Genomic DNA, 12832 nt, shown 5'->3' with positions numbered 1-12832 from the left:
GTGACCTGAGGAAGTGAAACATCGCCACTATAAGGAGTGGGAATAGGTACAGGGCCAGGAGGCACCCCTGTCAGGACCGATCTCTCTAGCCGAAACTCCTCCCCTTGCCTACCGTCTATGAGAATCATGCTAGTGGCCGATCTGTAAAGTGCGGAGAATCCCAGTCCACCCTATTATAAGCTTTCTCGAAATCCAAAAGTAGTACGGCCAGCCTCTACCCACTGTGCTGAGCCCACTCTATCGCCTCAAAGAAGGTGAATACATTGTCTAGGATGCTCCTATCCCTGGACAAAGCCTCTCTGTGTGTCATGAATGATGTCTGGAAGCACGTGGCATAGTCACCTACCAATCATCTTTGCCAGTGCCTTATAGGCCACAATAAGGTAACCGATCTCCTTTGGGGAGAAGACTGATAAGGCTTGCCGAAAGACTCCCTTGCATCTGTCATGAAGTGAAGATCTCCTGGAAGGCCATTAGCAGGGGATCCTTCACCACCTCCCAGTAGGTAGTGAAGAAGGCCTTAGAGAGGCCATCCTCTCCCAGGCATTTCTTCCCATCCTGTGTGTGGAAAGCCTCCTCTAATTCTTTCTCTGAGAAGGGAGCTAGGAGGAGCATCCCATCTCTATGAAAAGGGACGGGATGTGATCCAGACCTGCTGTCTGCAACGTTGTCCTCTAGTTGAGGCTGTCTCCTGCTAGAAGAGGCGTCTGTAATAGTCGATGGCAATCTCCATTACCTCGTCTGGGCTAGAGCGAATCCTCCCATACTAATCCCAAAGGTTGCGTATCTGCTCTCTTGAGGTGCGGGACTGTTGTGCCTAAAAGAACTCCCTGCACATCGTGTCCCCCTTCCGCGCCCAAAAGGTTGCTGAGGTGTGGAATGAGAACTCCGAGCACTTGTCCTCTAGGCCGACGATGGTTGCTTGTGCGCGCACCTCCTGTGTGTGGAGTATGGGATCCCCTGGTGTCTCTTGTAATAATCTCTGCATAGCCGCTAGCTGCTAGGTCCCGCCGAAGTGCTCTCTCCTCCTCACAGCACTGCTGTCTAGGCTGTAGGACTACCTCCTGGCAGATATTGCTCGACGCGGCTAGGACCTCTGCAACCTCCTCTACGATCTAGTCCCTCTCACTCCACTCCCTAGTCCAAATCTGCTCAATCTATCTCTTCATCTCCTCTCTCCGGTAGATCAAGTCAGGGATCCGACAGGATTGTGTACCTAGGGAAGATGCCGGGGGATCAAGTGTTAGGAGGACCGGGCAGTGACAAAGTGGTGCCAGCCAACTGTCCTATCAAGCCTCCGCGGGAGCATCCCTACTCTCCCGCATAGAACCTATCCAACCGCTCTAGCAAGACTCCACCTAGCCGCCTGTATCCCCACGAGAAGTCCAACAGCCTTTCCCTCCTGTGGAAAGTTGGGTCTCTCTAAGCATCGCGACCTCCTACTACCAGTAGGAAGATCTCCCATGCCTCCTGCTCCTCCCTAGCCATGCCCTAGTAGTTTCTGCCTCTACCATGCTTGTCCTCTAAGGCCTCCAGGTTGTTGAAGTCTCCCAAATTAGGGTTTTGCATGTGGTACATAGAGACTCTCTAGAACTGCTCCCCGTTTAATGGCACTTGTGATAATTTGCATGTTTTGGGGCTGTTTCAAGGAGCTAATCAAAATGTAATGCATTTTTAGCTCAACAAGGTGGAAAGCATGCACTATCTTTTCTTTAACCCACTATGTGGGTCCACCATAACCTATGACCACTCATTAGTGGCCAACTCTAATGGGCTTTTCTTCATATCTAGTAAGTGCAAAGGAAACGAATTTAATAAACAATTAAATACGTAAAATATTGGAAAGATACAAATTCTTTTTGTATTGTGTTGTGACATACACATGTTGCATTCAGCCAAATTCAGCCTCCCGTCTCTTGTGTTTTGGTTACAATATACTACCCTTCCATTCCCAGCATTATCTCAGCTTCGATTGCTGGTTACAACACTCTGGATTCGTCTCTGGTGGATGTCACACTGTAACTACTCTCATTGCTCTACTTTTGAGCATCTTGTACACTCTTTCCATCATTTACAACATTGATTCATTCACTTTAGAGTTCTCTCTCTTTTCTATTTGTGTTTGGGTTTTCGCTTTTTGCATTTGTGTTTTGCGTTTTTTGCAATATTGTCCGAATTATTGTGTTTTAGTCATGTTCGTACATTTTGTGTTTTCTCAATGCAAACCCTAGCATATCTCCACATGGTTTTGGGGCTGGTGCTCTTGTAAAGAGCATCTTATGGCTATGTGTAGGCTTGGATTGTGCAAGATATGTGAACAACACGTAACCAATTCACAATATCTCAAAAACCTTTTCTTGGAACCCCACATGTCATTTCAAGCTTCTCCGCCATTGAAGGCCTTAAGGATGCATTATGGACTCCACAAGAAAAACAATGCTTCACCTTCACTTCCTTCTCCTTGGCCAGATACATGTTTCATGGCAGATGAGTTCCAAGACTACTTGCGTATCAAGTATTGCAGCTACTGCTCTACAACTCCTAAAAACCTTGGTTCTAATACATCAAGATTGATGGTGAGGCTGGCCACCTCTTCAATTAGGGAGAACATACGGCATTTGAGATGACTAGCGATCCATCTTTTTCATCACAACCAAGACAAGTATCAAAGTTCGTATAACTCTTTTGAGTCATATGAATCAAAACCAGTATGTACGAATTGCATAATGGCATATTTGAGTAGGTGAATGTAAATCAATGAGGCTCTTGAAGTAAATATACTTCTCCAAGTACACCTGACACTTCTATTTCATTTGAGCGTGGTGTTGGTAGTCACTTTTCTTATACTCCTCCCATCCCTCCATCTTCTAGTCAAGACATATGCCATAAATTTTCTTTCTTTTGCTTTCAATAGCCCAAGGTCTCCCAACTAAGAAACCACAGCAAGCCGTGACTACCTCGACTCCCCTTGGACAATCGAGAAGAGCTACACCTCTTGCTACTAATCTGCTCCTAGCGCACATGCCATTAGACATGTGGCACATGGACAGTCTCATCTGCCCCACCTTAAATGTTCCGAAAAGTTTGGGTGATTGGTCTACTAACACCACTCCATTCACACTTTATGCATCCATTCCAAGGTCTCCTCCTAACCCCCACCTAGCACCATTATCCCACCCATGACCATTTCGCCACCTCAACATGAGTTTCATTGGCAGAGATCTCCTGATGGCCATACATGATGGTGGCCACACACTTAAGCTAGCACCCTTAGATTACACTACACTAGTCTCACATTACTTAGCACTCTTAGTTCCTTGGGCTAATGAGTCGCGCCCATATGCTACTTTCTCCTTAGGCTACTTAGGCTTCAAGATTTCCTTCATTTATCTTTTGCTACAGTCACTTATTCACACATATCTTTTCTTCACTTTAGCTTTACTTTTTATTTTTGTGTTGCTTTGAAGCATCTCCTATGAAGCTCTTGTTTTTATAGATTCTAATCTCTTTTGCAAGCTTTTGTATTTCAATCTAAGTTTAACATGCAAGTTTGCACTGGTCCTTCTTGGGCTGGAGATGTGGAAAGCTCATTGTTCCTTCATGGTTTCATCTTCCCTGGACAATTGTTCTTCTCCCAGCATGGTGGCTTGCCCTCTCGAGGTAGATCTTGCAACATCTCTTGATGCTATCTTCCACCAACAATTCTTTTACCACCTTACCACCACATTTCCATACTTCTTTACCTTGTCATCTACTAGTTGCTGCCTACATCCAGGAGGTGTCCTACAATTTGTGTTTGTTGCCCCAGCCTGCTACCTTCACCCCACAACTCCTTGCATCAGCACACCCTCTCCCACCTATTGCATGACTGTTATCAGCCTCAGGTGATCAGTTTCAAGCACTTTTCAGGTGATACATTGCCAACCATATTCAAGCTCCAAACTGCTGCGTTTTGGCTACCAATCTGCTGCTCTTCCCTTCTCAGCATTATCTCCACTCTAACTAGTGGTTACAACACTTGGAATCTGTCTTTGGTGGACGCCAAACTAAAACTTCTCTCGTTGCTCTGCCTTTGAGCATCTCACACACTCTTTTCATCATTCACAACATTGATTCATTCACTTCAAAGTTCTCTTTCTTCTTTGTTTGTGTTTGTGTTTTTGTGTTATGTGTTTTTGCATTATTGTCTGAGTTATTGTGTTTTAGTTCTGTTCGTACATTCTGTGTTTTCTCAATGCAAACCCTAGCATATCTTCACAACCCCCCAATCACTTTCACTTTTTGTCAGTGCAGATTGAGAGAGTTACTTCGGCTGTCCATACACTCACAGCCCGTTGTACATACTACCTTCAGTATTCAGCATTCATTCTCTGCAGTCTTCAGCATTCTACTATCTCTTTCTCTCTCCCCTCTCCGTGTTCACTTCTTTCTTTCAGTCAAGTCATATGCTTCCATATCACTCCACTTTGGCGCAAACACAATATCATGGCTCACCAATAGCTTGCGGGATCAAGATCATAAAGGCAATAGCCCTTTGCAATCTGGCTATGACCAACAAAGATATACCTTTTTGACTTGGCATTGAACTTCACCTTCTTTCTTGTGCACATGTGAACATAGGCATCACATCCAGCACTTGAAAATGAGTAATGAATGCCTTCCACCCAAAATAGGCCACACAGGAAGTCATGTCCTACAAGCCAACAGTCAATGACCTATTGCGGATGTGAAAAGCCATGGCTATAGCCTCGATCCAAAGGGTATTAAGCATTCCTTGGTGCTCAAGCATGGATCAACCCATCTCCAACATGGTCTGATATTTTTCGCTCCACTACACCATTCTCCATGGTATCTACATTTGTTAGACTCTATACAAATGCCATGTTGCCTGCAAAACCTATCAAACTCATGAGGGGTGAATTCTCCACCAAGATCAGCTCAGACTCTACAAACCTTGAATGTGGACTGAAATTCCACAAAAGTATTCCACTCACAAAGCCTGGAAAAGGCTTAAATGTTGAGCTCCCAGAAATAACCCCAAACATACCCCAAATATCCATCAACCAGCAACATCAGATACTTGGCCTTGCGCGAAGGTGCAGTGCACATAGGGCCACACAAAGCAGTACAGGTCTAGAAGCCCATCAAGTGGATGCCTTGAACAGAGGCATTCGACATTGTTTGGCCCTCAACGGCTAGGGCAAATGAATGGAAATCTCCAAAGGAAAATCCTACAATCCGTACACCATACGCATCCTACTAGCTTGTCAAATACAATAGCAATGGAAGTGACCATAACAGCCATTTGCCATAAGAGCCCAAGCTCTGATGAAGAACAGGCTGCTAGGGCTATGAGCTTGTAAAAGCCCACCCTCCTAAGGAACAGATCAGAAGACAGCTCCTGATGAGGCATCCTCCATTGTGATAGAACAAAAACCGCCTCTTCATGACCCCTGTGTAACCTTACTACTGCCCTCTACTTCAAGCGTTCTCCCCTGTTCCGCCTTCTACACATGTTGACATCTTCACTACTGCTCCTTGTACTAAATCATACTTTTACTCTCAATGGGGTTTCATTACCCATTACTCCATTTTCATCTTCATTATACACTTTTTCATTCTGACAAGGAGTTGAGCATTCATTGGTCATCCCAAGGAGTCCATTCTTTGTGAACTTGATTACCCCACTTGTCCTCACACCTTCACCCATCCAGGCAAAAATCCAGAATCCATGTTGGGACAGCCTGACAGTGTTAGAAGAGGCTTCCTTCCAGTTGCTTCAAGCAATTTTTCAGCTTCAACAGAAATGGTCTCTGATTAGGAAGACCTATATAGAATGCAGACATTCCAGTCATAATCAGCCAACTGCATGATCTAAATACTGGGTTCAACAAGTCTCCAAGAAGGCACCCATGCAATCTTCTAGGATGCAGCACCCATCTTACTGGAGGCCATACACAAGGTTTCTTAAATGTCCCACATTTCAATCCACTAGTGGTGTTGGCTCCAAGGCTTTACCAGCATGATGTATGTGTTGTTCAAGCTTCGGGCTCCAATTGGCAGTGCTCATGTGAGCAGTCAGAATTCAGCAGTGGTCATGTCAGCAGCCATAACTCACACTTCTGTGAGGAGAGCTCATGTCAGCAGAAGATACCCTACTTCTCCATGCTAGTGGGGAGTTCGTTTCTTTTGGATTGTGGGTGAATATGGCTCTACGTCCCTAGAAGAGTCATTGCCTTTCTGTAGACCAAAGTGGATTTGTAAGCTGCTTCCCACATGGTACAGCCTGCGAGCCTGACTCATATGGAGTTGAGAATGTGAAAGACGGAAAGAAAAAGGCCATGAACGAACAATAGAAGATATGAAAGGGCTGATGCCACATTTGCTAAACTGTTTCTAACCAAGTCCAAGATTGAAGGACTGAAGAATGACTAATGACTAAAAGCTGTTGACACGCATAGCTTTAATAATAGCAGAAAAATATTGAATGAGTCACGAAGTATGCCAAATCTTTCAAAAATTAGCAGCTGTGAAGGGGCTGAGAAGGAACATGCATAGGCAATAGGTGGCTGCTGCAGAAAGGCAGTGGTCTTGGGCAGCATCCAACTATGGAAACTGACACCTGGATGGGCCCTCCCACTGTGTGAAAAGCCCAGCAGACTGTTAGGACTAGCCATGCAGGCTGCCTCGACTCCACACAAGGGTGAAAGGGAGGGAATTGCCAGCCTCCAAGGGTAGTGTTAGCCCTCTGAAAACTAGCTCTGGTCGATTACAACCCACTGCCATGTGGCAAGGGTGGCAAACCTGCAAAGAGATGTAATAGAACAATGCAAAATACCTGAGGCAAGAGGTACAAATAAACTAGAAGATGGAAAAGGGCTGTCGCCTCGTCTAATAAACTGAACCTGACTAAGTACAAGATTGAGAGGTTGAAAAATGATTATGACTACACCAAGAGTGGCTTTAAATGGCCAAAAACTCTTGAATAAGTTACAATCATTAAATCATACTTTTTAACCATTAAAATGACCAACCAGAGCCTTTTTCTAATGTCCAGAACTTTGCCTAGTTATGTATCCATAACCTCCTAACAAAGTTCTGGCTCATTGTGACACTGAATCTGTTTCTCTTCTAGCATAGTCAAGCAAAGTGCTGCCATGTCACAGGTAAAATACAGGAGTTTTAGTCAGCCAGTCTAAGCATGCCAATGTCAGTAAGTGCTTCCCAAATTCAGCAACACTTTTTCGTGTCATAAACTTCAGATCAGTAGCAAACTCCAAACTTGGTTCTAGAAGCAGATCTTAAGTAGCTATTGTCAGAACCTCACCAGTAAACTGAAGATGGGTCCCTGGATCGAAGTCGACCTCCACTGGGCTAGATATCATGGTGTGTGAACCTAGACCTGATAAAATCTACATAACCCTGGCTTACTTCTAGATTTATGTGGCAGCTTAGGAATAATAGGAGCACATTCACAAGTTATCATAACGATATACAAAATGTTGGCTGTCTTGAGCTTGATGATGAAGATGTGCTTATTCTAAAGGTAGCCAGCTCCAAGGCTCTTTTGGAGCACATTTCCATCATTTTTGTCAGTGATGGACAAGAAGTACATGTCCCAAAAACAGCATCATTTTTTAATTAAGATTTCTATATAACGCAAGGTCATTCATACTGTACTATTTCATCAGAAGAAAAAAAAAAGCCAAATTCGTAAAACTGTATTATTTCAACAATTTCTTATATTTTTTGGTGCTGTATGGAGGGAGATTGTCCTACAGCAGATGAATCCCCAGCTATCCTCAAGAGACTCTCCTCACGATCCGTCTAGAAAATTAATGGTAAATTTGGAACTAGTACTAATCAAATGTTGCAGATCAGCAGATCCCTGATTATAATCTGTTTTCATAGCAAGCATGAGACTTAGTTCCTGAAAGATCCAGGCCTCTCCTCACGTAACTTGTTTTACATTGAAAAGCCAACCCCATTTCTACAAACCATGGATTTGTTCATCCAGTTGCTTCTCGAGCTGGCAGTGAAGGCAAACATGTCCTGTGCTGAGAGAGCATTACGATTTCTAGGGCATGATTGGCTACCCCTTTTTTTAACAGAGAAATTTAATTAGCACCATTTGACCATATATGCCGATTTATGCATTATTTTGCTAACCAAATGCAGAGCCATTCACCACGGGCAAGTATGCTTAATGGACGACAAGCCTGCACGAGGATGTCATCCACGGGATGAGATTGCGAAGCAACCATCGGTCATTTGAAAAATCATTTTGAAAAATGAGTCGTGCACTATCCAATTCATTCCTGATCGACCCAAGCAGATTGCTGTTATCACGCATTGAAGGAGTTATCCACAATCTATTTCTATTTGGTGAACCCTCACTGGAATCACAGCGCCTCCGTGAAGCCGAGAGAGCTGAGAAGATGAGAGTCGTAAAATTGGCTATGGGAATTATCGAAGAGCTGAGTGAGATAAAGGAACGTGATGAATATTGAACCGAACAGCGATCATACTTGGAAGCACGGCAGCAGCATTTGATCACGCGTCCCCCGGAAAGCTATGGCCTCTCGCGGTTGTCCGGTCAATTCTGCAGGATGGAGGCGCGCGCGCGCGCACACACACACTCTCTCTCTCTCAAAAGCAATGTGACTCGCTCGCTAATGTAGTGCTGCAGAATATTTAATTGTAATGGCACTGCTTGAGAGAGAGAGAGAGAGAGAGAGAGCTCTCCCAGCTGATCGAATAACCTGTTTAACTGTTGCGGCCTTCTATCCTCTCTCCCCTCTCCCTCTCTCGAGTCTCTGGAATATATACACATATGTTACATATAGTACAATATCTGTCCACCCGTCTGTCTCTGTCTGTGACGTGCACGGATTACCTGGCGCCCTCCCTGTCTCACAAATTCACATCATCACAGGTCACCGTGCCGTCATCCATGGTCCATATCTATGAGACCTGCTGCGGCGACGAAGAACTTGTTCCCACCAGGGTTTTGGATCGCAACTAGGGTGCACACTGGTTGCCAAATTTGCAAGTTCACGTGGCCTTCTATTTCGCAACTCGGTTCGCACCGGAGACAACATTGGGCAGTGGGCCGAAGAGCATGGTCCAAAGTTATTCCCACTAGGATAAAAGACCCAATAAATTGTCAACAAAATTTTGAACCTTCGATCTCTGCCGAAAAAGCTTGGTTATGTCTAGCTTAAAGATAAGCCTTTTCACCCAACTAAAAGAGCCCTTTTTTTTATTAAAAAAACAAATGCAAACATGCAAGGAACTCGAGGACCAAAAGAGTAGTGGTGTGGAGAGGAGAATGGCACGATCTCAACCATTCACAAACTGTGAAATTGAATTGTAGTGGTTCGTTCTTGTAAAATCTTGCACCTCTATTGGGGGTTTAATTGGGTTCCTTTTCAGGGCCATCACGTTATTGGCCTCCATACCCTAAAAAGTGTCCACCAGCCATGCTTCAAGGATAAAACTATCCTCCTCCTCCTCCTTCATCTTATTCTTCTTCTCCCGTCATTGCCATCCTCTCATTCCCCAACCTCTACTCCCATGAATCCTAATCCTCTCAAGGTCCAAACTCTTTCCTTCTTCTCAAGCATGTTTCATCTCCTTCATATGGTCAAGACTTGCATGGATCCTATTTCAAGGGAGGCAAACCAATGCCTCGCTAGAAGCTCCACTTCCTACATGATTTGAGCTCAAGAGGTTTCCTTATCATAAATTAGTTTTCTAAATTCATTTTTTATTTTCCTATGACTCAACACATAAGATGTGAGTATATGTATTTATTTATGTGCTAACTTAGAGGTACTCTTATAAACAAATATTGTCATTAATACAAAAAAACCAAAGAATTATTGATATTTACGTTTCTTTATCAACTTAACGTCTGGTAGGAATTTTTTGTTACGTAGTACTGAGCAAAGACAAACAAACAAATCAAATAGAAGAATTAATATTGTTGTGATTACCAACACCTCATTGGCTTGGGAATCACTAGAACTTAACAAAAATGGCCCTTTCTCATTTACTATCTCTATTAACAGGCAAAGTTTCATTGAATTGAATCAAGTTGCACATGACTAATGAATTCTTCATAGGCGAAATACATAAAGAGTGCAAGAGTGTGAAAACAATCTTGAAAGTAAGAAAGTCTATCAAAGACTATATGTAGAGATTAAGAATAAGAACAAATGTATCCAAAGTTTTAGAGAAATAGTTTTAGCAATATCCACATGTATAAGTAGAAAATATTATAACAATTTGTATAATTAAGTTGAAAGTAAGGAAACACATCCAAAGTCTATAAGAGTTTTTCTCAATGATATGTACATGTAAAAGTAATAAGTATTTGGTGGTGAGGACTTATTTCTAGATTGGTAGCACTAAAAAGATCAATAATGTGAGTGTTAACAAAAATGACTCTTCGAATGCTTAGCTATATCACTCTTCTAAGTGCTAATGACATAAAAAGCAGTAATGTGTAGAATTTTGAAAAATAGCAACAAGAAATCTAGATTAACATCTAAAAGACTTGAAATAATGATGGATTAGTTCCCCTCATCTTCAATCATGGTTTTGTGTTTCCTTTTCTACTTGCATCTTTTTTTCTGAAGTATGCCCCTTTTAGTTGCATCTATATAGTTGCAACTCTCCTTCCTTGTTCCATTTTAGTATGATCTTTGAAGTAGCCACGCTAAGTGTTGATTATGAAGGCCAACAAGCAAGCTCTACTCCTAACAGCTATATTGAACCCTTGCCCTCTTTCGACTTGAATAGCCCTACTCTTGAATGTGTCCTCCAGCCCTCTACTTGCTTTGCTCCACTTATATTTAAGATTGAAGAGTTAAGCATGATTTGAGTGGACCACCTACATATCCTATGGGGTATTTACCTTAATCGCTTATGTAAGTGATGTCCACCAAATCCTATTGACGACATAGCTCACTTCAGCTTTCCCTCTCATCTACCAAGGTGTTTGTAAACTACCTATCTAGTATACTGGGAAACAAGCCAATACCAAAAGTTGACTATATTAAGCAACTATAGCAAATCTTAGAGCCAGGTGGGAAGGTGGTGGAAGGCAAAGTGTTGGATTTATCGGCCAAGTTACTCTCAATAGATGAACTCCAATAATGTGGAAGATGAAGAGGAAAGTCACTAGGACTAGGTGAGATACTAGCAGAATTTTACCCAAGAGTTTTGCTAGCTGACCTATGGGGAAGACATAGTAGACTTTGCAATGCATATATAATAAGGGGACATGTTGTAAACTAAGGAAGGATCAAGCTACTCCCAACGCAGTGGTTAGAAGTAAGTAATCACAATGGAGACCATTGTCTATCCTAAATATCACATACAACATCTCTAAGGCCATAGCCCTTATGAAGTTTCTACTTGGGAGAATACTCCACAAATCCCAATACAAATTTGTGCATGGGAGAAAATTTCAAGATGATATACTAAACCTATTGGTGGAAATAGAACACACATTAGAGATGGGGAGGGAAATTCATACAAATACATATGGATCTTGATAAGGCCTATGATAGGTAAAGATGGGATTTTCTATTGGAGGTGATGAAAAAGTCAGGTGTGGAGACTAGCTTTTGTAGGATGATAAGTACACTATTCTCCAATGCCTCGGTAAGAGTAGGGGTAATGGATTTATGTCACATCTATTCGAGCTACAAAGATCAGTTTGACAAGGATTCCCTCTAGCCTCACTATTATTTTCCATTGTTGCCGAACCTCTATTGAAGGCCCTCAAGATAGAGTGGAAATATGAATTCTAAAGGGGCTTCCACTACCTAATGGTACATAAATGTGTACTTAACTATTTGTTGATGATAATTTGAATATTATTCAAGTGGAGGAGGAAAATGTGGCTAGGCTACTACAAGTGTATGATCAAATCTCGCAAGTGTCAGGGGCAGTTATAAGCAAGCTGAAGATAGATACACTACACTTGGTTGGAAGATAAGCCAAACTAGAAAAGAGAGATGGGGTGTAAAGTGGTCAAGTTGGCAAAAGTCCTAAGGTATCTAAGATCACCTACAGAGCTGGCTATCTAGGGAAGAAAAAGATGAGCTCATTGTTAGCCAAAATTGAGCAAAAGATTGCGAAGCAAGCCAAGGTTCCACTAACCTTCGCATGGAGGCATCTAGTGGAGGACAAGATACTGATGCATGTAGCCATGTTTGTGATTGTCGTAACACCATTCACCAAGGGACATAGTGATAGGCTAGATGAAAACACTTATGTCATTTCTATGGACCCATGGGGCTCAAGAGAAATGGCACTTAGTTGATTGGGACACTGTGATTGAAGTCGCAAGTGATGGGGGATGGTATTAAAAAGGGTAGAGAGATTGGCATTTAAATTCCTACTAGGCTAGAGGAAGAGGAACGCTAGACCATCATCACACATGCCATGATTAATGCAACCAATGTAGTAGGAGGAAGATGGGAATTGTTGACATGAGAGGACTAGCTACTTGCACCGGCCTCCAAGATAGGAATTTAGGGGTATGAAATTATGTGAAGCGTGGTGTAATCATGGAGAAGCACCATCGAATGCTTGACTTAGAAGGAGGAAAACCCCAAAGGGGGAGGGATGTTGCATTGTTGTAATGTATTTGGACATTTCCACTAGCATTTTAGGATAAGGACCCACCAATAAACATTGATGTTAGATTGGCTTGCAAGTCTGCAAGCAAAGGCCTTATGAGATGGAAAGATTTGTGGCATGAGGCTGATGCTAAGGTATTGTTTGTTGATGTGATTAGAGACAAATTCAACTTGGA

At 42.7% G+C, this 12832-nt stretch overlaps 1 protein-coding gene across 1 annotated transcript in view; it reads right to left on the bottom strand.

The window, feature by feature from the left end:
* Positions 1 to 8810, bottom strand: part of LOC148009567 (calcineurin B-like protein 1) — a 94840-nt gene extending 86030 nt beyond the window's left edge. Inside the window, exon 1 of the mRNA XM_087672355.1 lies at positions 8529 to 8810. The gene's annotated coding sequence lies outside the window, so the exon portion shown is untranslated. The remainder of the gene's footprint in view (positions 1 to 8528) is intronic.
* Between the last annotated feature and the right edge of the window lie 4022 nt (positions 8811 to 12832).

The sequence above is a fragment of the Lygodium microphyllum genome, chromosome 30, assembly GCF_053477565.2.
Source record: "Lygodium microphyllum isolate KBCC chromosome 30, Lygodium_microphyllum_v1.1.10, whole genome shotgun sequence".
Taxonomy (NCBI): Eukaryota; Viridiplantae; Streptophyta; class Polypodiopsida; order Schizaeales; family Lygodiaceae; genus Lygodium; species Lygodium microphyllum.
Note: the sequence above shows the minus strand (reverse complement) of the source record. Positions and strands in the feature narration are given on the sequence as shown.